Source organism: Mus pahari, chromosome 20, assembly GCF_900095145.1.
Source record: "Mus pahari chromosome 20, PAHARI_EIJ_v1.1, whole genome shotgun sequence".
NCBI lineage: Eukaryota > Metazoa > Chordata > Mammalia > Rodentia > Muridae > Mus > Mus pahari.
Window position 1 is genome coordinate 270,433 of NC_034609.1, and position 8,725 is coordinate 279,157.

Sequence of the window (8,725 nt, forward strand, 5' to 3'; positions counted from 1 at the left end):
CCATTTGGTATTTCCCCTCCCATATTGGCAGGGAAATTGGTATTGCCATTGTTCCAGTCTTGTTTAGACTGTCGTTTTGTTGGGATATCATGACTGCAGCGTTCCTGTTATACATAAAAGATACAACTGCAGTTGTCCACTCTCTGTTTCTACATCTTTTGCCTCCTCTTCCAGAATGTTTCCTGAGCCTTAGGTGTAGGGCTTGTATTGTAGATGTATCAGTTGGGTTGGACACTTCACTGCTATTTGACCAGTTGTGAATTTCTGATGGTTTCTGTTCACTACAGAAAGAATCTCCTTTGATGAGGGATAAGAACTACATTTCACTGTGGTTATAAGGATAGGTATTTAGAATGCAATTAGAATTTACACTGTGTTAGGCACCATGGATTAAAGCTGGATATCGACAGCAGTAGAAACAACAGAAAGATTATAAACTCATGAAATCTCGACAACTCACTGCTGATTAAAAAATGGGTAAAGAAAGAAAATGGGAAAGAATTTAAATATTTTTCTTTAGATCTGAATAAAAACAAATTTACAACATACCTGAAATTGGGGAAAGCAATTAAGGTGATTCTAAGAGGCAGGTTCCCAGCATTAAGTGCTTATGTAAGAACTCTGGAGAGAACTTACACTAGTAACTTGATACCACACCTGAACATTCCACACTAAAATAAGAAATCGTATCTAAAAGAAGTAGACAGCAAGACATTCTCAAATTCGGGGTTGAAATCAATAAAATAGAAACAGGCAAGCAAGCAATCAAAAACCAATATAAAGTATCAATGAAACAAAAGCTTTTCATTTGTGTGTCCTTGAGGTTTCTGTTAGAAGTTATGCACAATTTTTAATTAAAAATTAAGCTTCTTTTATTTTTATTTTATTTATTTTATTTTTATTTCATCTACAACATGTATCCCTCATATTTATAAAACTCTTCTGTCAGATGCATCTTGTTGTAAATTGTCTCTTCTTTCTATGAGAATTCAGGTGACTTATTTATTCATTATTCTTCAAAGACAGTGATTTCCAATGAGTGTCAAAGTACTGCAGATGCATTAGTGAAAAAGGAATCCCTAAACCCCAGTGTTTATAGCCCTTATTATCTGTGGTGTGAGTATGTAAGCAAAGATAAAGATAGTCATAAATTAATCCCCTAGTTATCACTAACTTTTGTCTTATAATTCCTATAATTCAACTGTTGCAATGAGGCAGATGTTCCTTGAAATGATTATTAATTTTTATTTAATAAAAACTAGTTATGTTTGTCGACACAAGCACATTAATGCATGTCTGTAGAGATGAGAGAGGGTATCAGGTCTCTGGGGACTGGAACTAGAGGTGCTTGTGAATTGCTTGATGTGAGTACTAGCAACTGAACTCTGGTCGTCTGAAAGAGCGACATGAATGAACTCTTACCTGCTGAGTGATCTCTCTAACCCCCCAGCAATTATTAGAAATCCCACAAACTTCTCCTTGTGACTGAGCTACTTTTAACACCCAGAGTTCATGGCACCCCAGTTTCACCTGCAGATCTGCAGGCAAAGAAGGAAAAGTTTGGCCTGCGTGTATATATGGACCAGCCAGCATGTGACACTTACCTGACCCACATTCTTGTAAGAGTTCCTAAGGAAGGTAGTGTACCACAGGCTCACGACTAAGCGGAAAGTCTGGTCAGAGGTGGAGACTGGGCTGTGCCACAGTCAAGTGAAAGGGCCACAGATCCTTGGAGAGCTGATGCCGTAGTCCTTCAGAACAGTCCTGAGCTGGGCCAGTTGTCCGGGTCTGCACCACTTCAGGCTGACTTGCCACTGAGGTGGACTGCCTGGGAGAGGGGTGTGGTTTTGGACAAGGTCACTCCTGGAGAGTGTGATTCTGAGGAGTGTCACAGCTCAAGGTTGTGCTCTGCATTTCCAGAAGCAGGTAACTGCTTTCTTTGTGGCTGGCATCGTGTCTCTCAGTACCCACTAGGGGTGTAGATGTATTGTAGTTAGGTTTACAAAAAGACAAAAACCTGAAAACAGAATACAGCAAGACAGAAAATGGAGACAAAGCACATACATCACTTTTTCTTTATTTCTGATGCTTGCTGCGAAGTGTGAATTTATTTTTATTCTTATTGCTTGGCATCTGGAGTGTCTTTTAGGCTGAGAGTCACATCATTATTTAATACTGACAGGTCAAATATTGACTTCTATTTCTCCCTTTCCTGAAACTTCTTTCCAGTGAGCATGGGCTCACTGGAATCCTTCGGTCTTTATGTCTTTTATTTGATATTTCATCTTTTTCCCCCATCTGTACATTTCTGGGAAATCCTCCATGCTATCTTCTAAATCTTCATCTAGTCTAATCTAAACTTTATTTTGTACCTTGAGATTATAATTTTTCCAAATAATACATTCTTTTCCAAAATTCTTATTTATTCTTTTTCATATCTCTATTTTACTCCTGACTGCTTCACTTCATAGTTTTCTGTTCTTTTTAAAAGTCATACCATCTCCTCCTCTCTCACGTTAGAGTTTAACTTATTTTAACTCCTCCCCATGTCCTTTACTGCTCCCACCCTCTATGGAATGGTAATTCATCCTGATGGTTGATATTATCAGGTACCCTTTTCATTATTGGTTTGGAGCACATGTTTTTGTTTGTTTGTTTTATTACTATTAGATATTTTCCTTATTTACATTTCAAACGTTATCCTCTTTCCTCGTTTCCCCTCTGAAAACCCCCTGTTCCATCCCCTATCCCCCTGCTCACCCACTCACCCACTCCCGCTTCCCTGTCCTGGCATTCCCCTACACTGGGGCATTGAGCCTTCTCAGGACCCAGGGCTTCTCCTCTCATTGATGGCCCACAGGCCATCCTTTGCTACATATGTGGCTGGAGTCATGGGTCCCTCCATGTGTACTCTGGTTTGTGATTTAGACCCTGGGAGCTCTGGGGGTCTGGTTGGTTGATATTGTTGGTCCTCCTATAAGGGCTGCAAACCCCTTCAGCTCTTTGGGTCCCTCCTCTAGCTCCTCCATTGGGGACCCTGTGTGGAGCACATGTTTTATGATTTTAAAGTTATCTTGTAACTCCTGGTTTACACAGAATAGGAAATTTCATTTTTATATTTTCTTTATTTCTATGCTCACTTTCTGAGTCACACTGTGGCTGCCAGGAGGATTTCCAGTTCAGATTCAGGTTTCACTTTGGTTCTTTCTGGCTCCTGCCCCTGCACTGTTGGGAATATTGCATATCCTTTTCCTGAGCCAGGGGCTGGCATAGCTCCCTGATCTGACCACATTTACGTTATTTCTTCAAATAGGGAACTTAAAATGAATCATGCAGCAGATAGGAGTTTTGTTTTAACCCACCATTGTTTTTAGCAGAGCCAGGTGCCACTCAGGTGCCTTTTGTGGGGTTCATGCTGATTTCTAGTATTTCAGCAGTGCTGACACCCCCGCCCCCCAGGAACCTCTTCCTGCTTGTGGGAGTTAGGACACTGCACACAGCTTCATCCCTGCCAGTATACTGTCTTCTGCTTTGGGGTCCTTTTTTCCCCCCAATTTTTTATTAGGTATTTACTTCATTTACATTTCAAATGCTATACCCAAAGTCCCCTATACCCTCTCCCCCTCTGCTCCCCTACGCACCCACTCCCACTACTTGGCCCTGGTGTTCTCCTGTACTGGGGCTTATAAAGTTTGCAAGACCAAGGGGCCTCTCTTTCCAATGATGGCTGAATATGCCATCTTCTGCTACATATACAGCTAGAGACACGAGCTCTGGGGGTGCTGGTTAGTTCATATTGTTGTTCCACCTATAGGGTTGCAGACCCCTTCAGCTCCTTGGGTACTTTCTCTAGCTCCTCTATTGGGGGCCCTGTGTTCCATCCAATAGCTGATTGTGAACATCCACTTCTGTGTTTGCCATGCACTGGCATAGCCTCACAAGAGGCCGCTATATCAGGGTCCCTTCAGCAGAATCTTGCCGGCATGTGCATTAATTAGTATCTGGGTTTGGTGGCTTATGATGGGATGGATCCCCGGTTGCGGTAGTCTCTGGATAGTCCATCCTTTCTTCTTAGCTATAAATTTTGTCCCTGTACCTATATCCTTTCATGGGTATTTTGTTCCCTATTCACACGATGGTCTTCCTTCTTGGTTTTCTTGTGATTTGCAAAATGTATCTTGGGTATTCTAAGTTTCTGGGCTAATATCCACTTATCAATGAGTGCATATCTAATGACTTCTTTTGTGATTGGGTTACCTCACTAAGGATGATATCCTCCAGATACATCCATCTGCCCAAGAATTTCATAAATTCATTGTTTTTAATAGCTTGAGTAGTACTCCATTGTGTAAATGTACCACAGTTTCTGTATCCATTCCTCTACTGAGGGACATCTGGGTTCTTTCCAGCTTCTGGCTATTATAAATAAGGCTGCTATGAACATAGTGGAGCATGTGTCCTTATTGCCAGTTGGAAGATCTTCTAGGTATATGCCCAGAAGAGGTATTGCTGGGTCCTCCGGTAGTAATATGTCCAACTTTCTGAGAAACAATCAGACTGATTTCCAGAGTGGTTGTACAAGCTTGCAATCCCACCAGCAATGGAGGAGTGTTCCTCTTTCTCCACAACATCGCCAGCATTTGCTGTCACCTGAATTTTTAATCTTAGCCATTCTGACTGGTGTGAGATGGAATCTCAGGGTAATGCCTTCTATTTTAGACATGTATGATTAAGGCCAAATACACTTTTATAATAGCACTGTTTTAATCGACAAAAATAACACAAAAACAAGCACAATGTGCTTCACTTATTATGTATTAACTTGGGAATCTTCATGAGATATTGGAAACCACACTTGATGTGTCAGAATGCTTCATATACGAGAGAGTATTATATCCTTCCATTGTTGTCCCCGGGCATATGCATTTCTATTTAGAGTTTTCTTACCAAAATCTTTTCATTAAAAATTGCTAAAAATTAAAATATAATTATACCACTTTTCTTTCCTTGAATCTGTTTCATTCTTTATTTCTTTCTCTCAAATTCATGACTTCCTTTTTTACACACTCACAAATGCACAGCCACACACACACAGCCACACACCAAACACACACACACAGCCACATACACACACACCCATACACACTCACAAACACACACACATTCATAAATGCATAAATAAGACCTGTACAGTCTGCATAGTGTTATTTGTATATATGTATGTTTCCAGAGCTGACCACTTATCTTACCAAACATTTTACATAAAAATGCATAAGACATAATATTTGAACATTTTATTCAAGAAAAGCTTAAGTCCTTATGTTATGGGAGTTTGAGGTGAGAAAAATGTAGTAAAATGTGGATCTTTCTGAAGCCAGCTGCTTGTGTGTTCACTGATAATTTTGGTCCAAAGTACTTAGATTTATTTCTCATTTGGATAGTTATGTTTTTCCTGTCAAGATCACTGTTATTAGTCACATTGCAAAATATATGGCAGGTTACATGGAGGTTTTAGTAGCAATAAAGTTTCTAAAGAGTAGGAAGTCTTGGAAAATCGAGAGGAATACAAAACCAAGACTTCAGAGCAAAAGTGTGTGCATGCACACACGCAAAGTCCAGATGTGCACATGCTATGGTGTGCATGTAGAGATCAAAAGAAAACCCTAGGTGTTGGTTCTTACTATCTTACCTTGTTTGCGACGGGGTCTCTGTTGTTTGTTCACTGTGTTGTCTGAGAGTGTCTCTGGGATTCTCTTGTTTCCACTTCTCACATCCTTATTGGGGCCTTAGAATAGCAAACACTTGCCCTGCATGTTCTTACTCACGTAAAATCCCCAAGACAGATTTGAACTATGGTCTTCACATTTGCTTAGTACGTGCTTTACTTGCTGAGCTAGCTCCCCAGCAGAGTCACAGCTTGCTATGCCATTATAGTACATGCATAGCCATATACACAATCAATGGAAGACATAAGGAAAAAAAATCAAAAGTTATACTTGGCTAGGTAGGTCTTCCAAGCTAGTTCTCATACATCTGGCTTTAAGCAAGGCACTGTGCTTCATATTTCTTTCGAAGGAGAATTAGCTGATGATAAATAAAAGTATCTGTGAAAACGAGAGCTTAGTTTCAGAATTTTATGTGTCAGTTTGAAAAAGAAATAGTGTCAGTAAATGCATTTTAGATGATAAATGAGATATTGGAAAAGTGCATACTATTCCCAAGGGCATAGCTTAATGAATAATAAATATTTACAAAGGGACCATATTGTAAAGCACATTTCATAAATGTCAGAGATTACTAGGGCCTGAAAGCTGTTTTATAACCTCACCTGAGACACTAGACTTTCTCCTTAGAGGTTGTAATACTTAGATTTGAACCTTTTATCAACTAAAGCATAAATTGTATCCTCTTTATGCTGAGTTACATTCTTTAAGATTATCTGTGAGAACCAATTATATTTGATTAAGTCCAGTGTCATGGCTGCAAATCTTTCACTATGTACATAATGCTTAGATTATTTATTCTTCTTTTGGTGGACATTTGAGTTGTTTCTATTATTTCTATTTTACATAGTGCTACTGTGATCATTCTTACATGTATCTTTTGGTAAGTGGTATTATATTTTCCATAAAGACTCGGAAGGTCTGGTTCATAGGTAGATTCAGTTTTTGAAGATTTTTCCAATTAGTTTAACATGATAACCAATTAATACTCCACTACTCAGGGAGTGAATATATGAGTTGATCTATATGTTTGCCAACATTAGGTAATTTTAAAGAGTCATTTATTAGCATATGCGATTGTGGATTTTAGCCTTATTTTTCCTAATAACATAAATTTTGAATATTATTTTATCTATTTGATTTACATTTAGAATTCTGCCATCCAAATTTTTTCACTATTTTCTTTTGTTATAATTTTACTGATTTGTAAAAACATTTTAGATGTCTGTGTTTTCAATTTTAGATTATTTAGAGATTAAAATTACACATTTCAGCTTCTTGGAGCAGTTAATCCTTTTACCCAACAATGGCTCCACCTGACAATGGCCTAATCTCACCAACGAAGGCATAATCTGCCACCAGAGACGTCTGATTCCTAAGAACTCAATGTACATGTTTGATTTTGCTAAATCATTTGTGTATATGTATGTGTGAGTTGTTTATATCCATGAAGGAAGCTAGAGTTAGTAACATATACAATACATAATACAATAAAGTAAAGATAAAACAAAATCTAACACATTGGAATAGGACAAAATAAACAGAAGGACAGAGGCTAAGCAAAGGCAAAACTAACAAATACAGATGTTGTGATCCATTCATTTTTTACACTCAGGAATCCCATGAAAACACAAAGCTTGAAGCCATAATGTATGTTTATTCATTTCCTCTTTAAGGAACTTTGTCATATTCATAAAGGCCACTTCAGTGTCTTTTATTTGTAGTTAAGCTATGTTGCAATACTCAGAGCTTACCGTGTATGGTTGCAGGCTCTAGTGGAGATATTGTCCTTGCTGTTCTTGTTTTCACACTGGAGTCTTCACAATTGGCTTTTGAAGGTTGGAATTCTAGGTGCTGATCTCCCTTCTTTTCTTTATCTGGGAGGCGTTTTGTTCCTTGGTTTCTGTTGCTCTTCCTGGTTCTTAGAAGGGTGTAGTGATTGTGTGTTGGCCAGTGGGGATGCTTCCGGGATCATGGAAGGTGTGGCCAATGGGGATTCTAGCTAAAATATATTTCCAGGTATTGGGAGGGAGCTGACACTTAGAGGTGGAGATGGGTTAGAAAGGTGACCCACAGGAGGGAGGAAAGTTTTTCTTACATCATAATCTGCTTATACCCTGGGAATGGAGACAGAGCGTGGAGAAGCCACATCAAGTGTTCTGCTTCAGAGCTGGTCATGAGACTTGGGCACTGGAATGGAGGAGAGGGAGGAGATTGAAGACCTGAAGCTCCCTAGCTGCTTTGCTGGTCGACTTGCTTCTCTGGCAGCTTGGTTGTCCGAAGAGCTGGGATTGGTTCCCAGAGAATGAATGCCGGAGTCTTGGGCAGAGACAAGGGGTGAATTGGTGTTAGGAAGGTTGAAGAAGACATGTGTGATCCACTAGAGATGAAGTTTAGATGGAGGGCAGACCACAGCAGGTGAGAACTGCGGGTGAGAGGGGGTGGAATGGGGTTGTGAGCATGGGGTATAGGATGTGGGGGAAGAGGAAGAGCTTCTCTAACTTTTCCATAAAGTCTCCATCAGTGATTCATGATCCCTTCTATTTTCATGTAAATTTTAGAACTTCATAGTTCATGCAGGAAATTAGCAAGTAATTTCCTAACAATTGTGCTAATTTTAGGTGAGAATTGGCAATTTTACTCCAGTCTTCTCCATAGTGATGTTTTATGTCTCCTTATTTATTTATTTATTTATTTATTTATCAAATTTTATTATTATTATTATTATTATTATTATTATTATTATTATTATTTTCTTTATTTACATTACAAATGCTATCCCGAACCTTCCCTATAACCAACCCCCCACCCCTGCTCCTCTACCCACCTACTCCCACTACTTGGCCCAGGCCTTCCCTTGTGCTGGGTCATATAAAGTTTGCAAGACCAAGGGGCCTCTCTTCCCAGTGATGACCGATTAGGCCATCTTCTGCTACATATGCAGCTAGAGACACAAGCTCAGGGGGTACTGGTTAGTTCATATTGTTGTTCCACCTATAGGG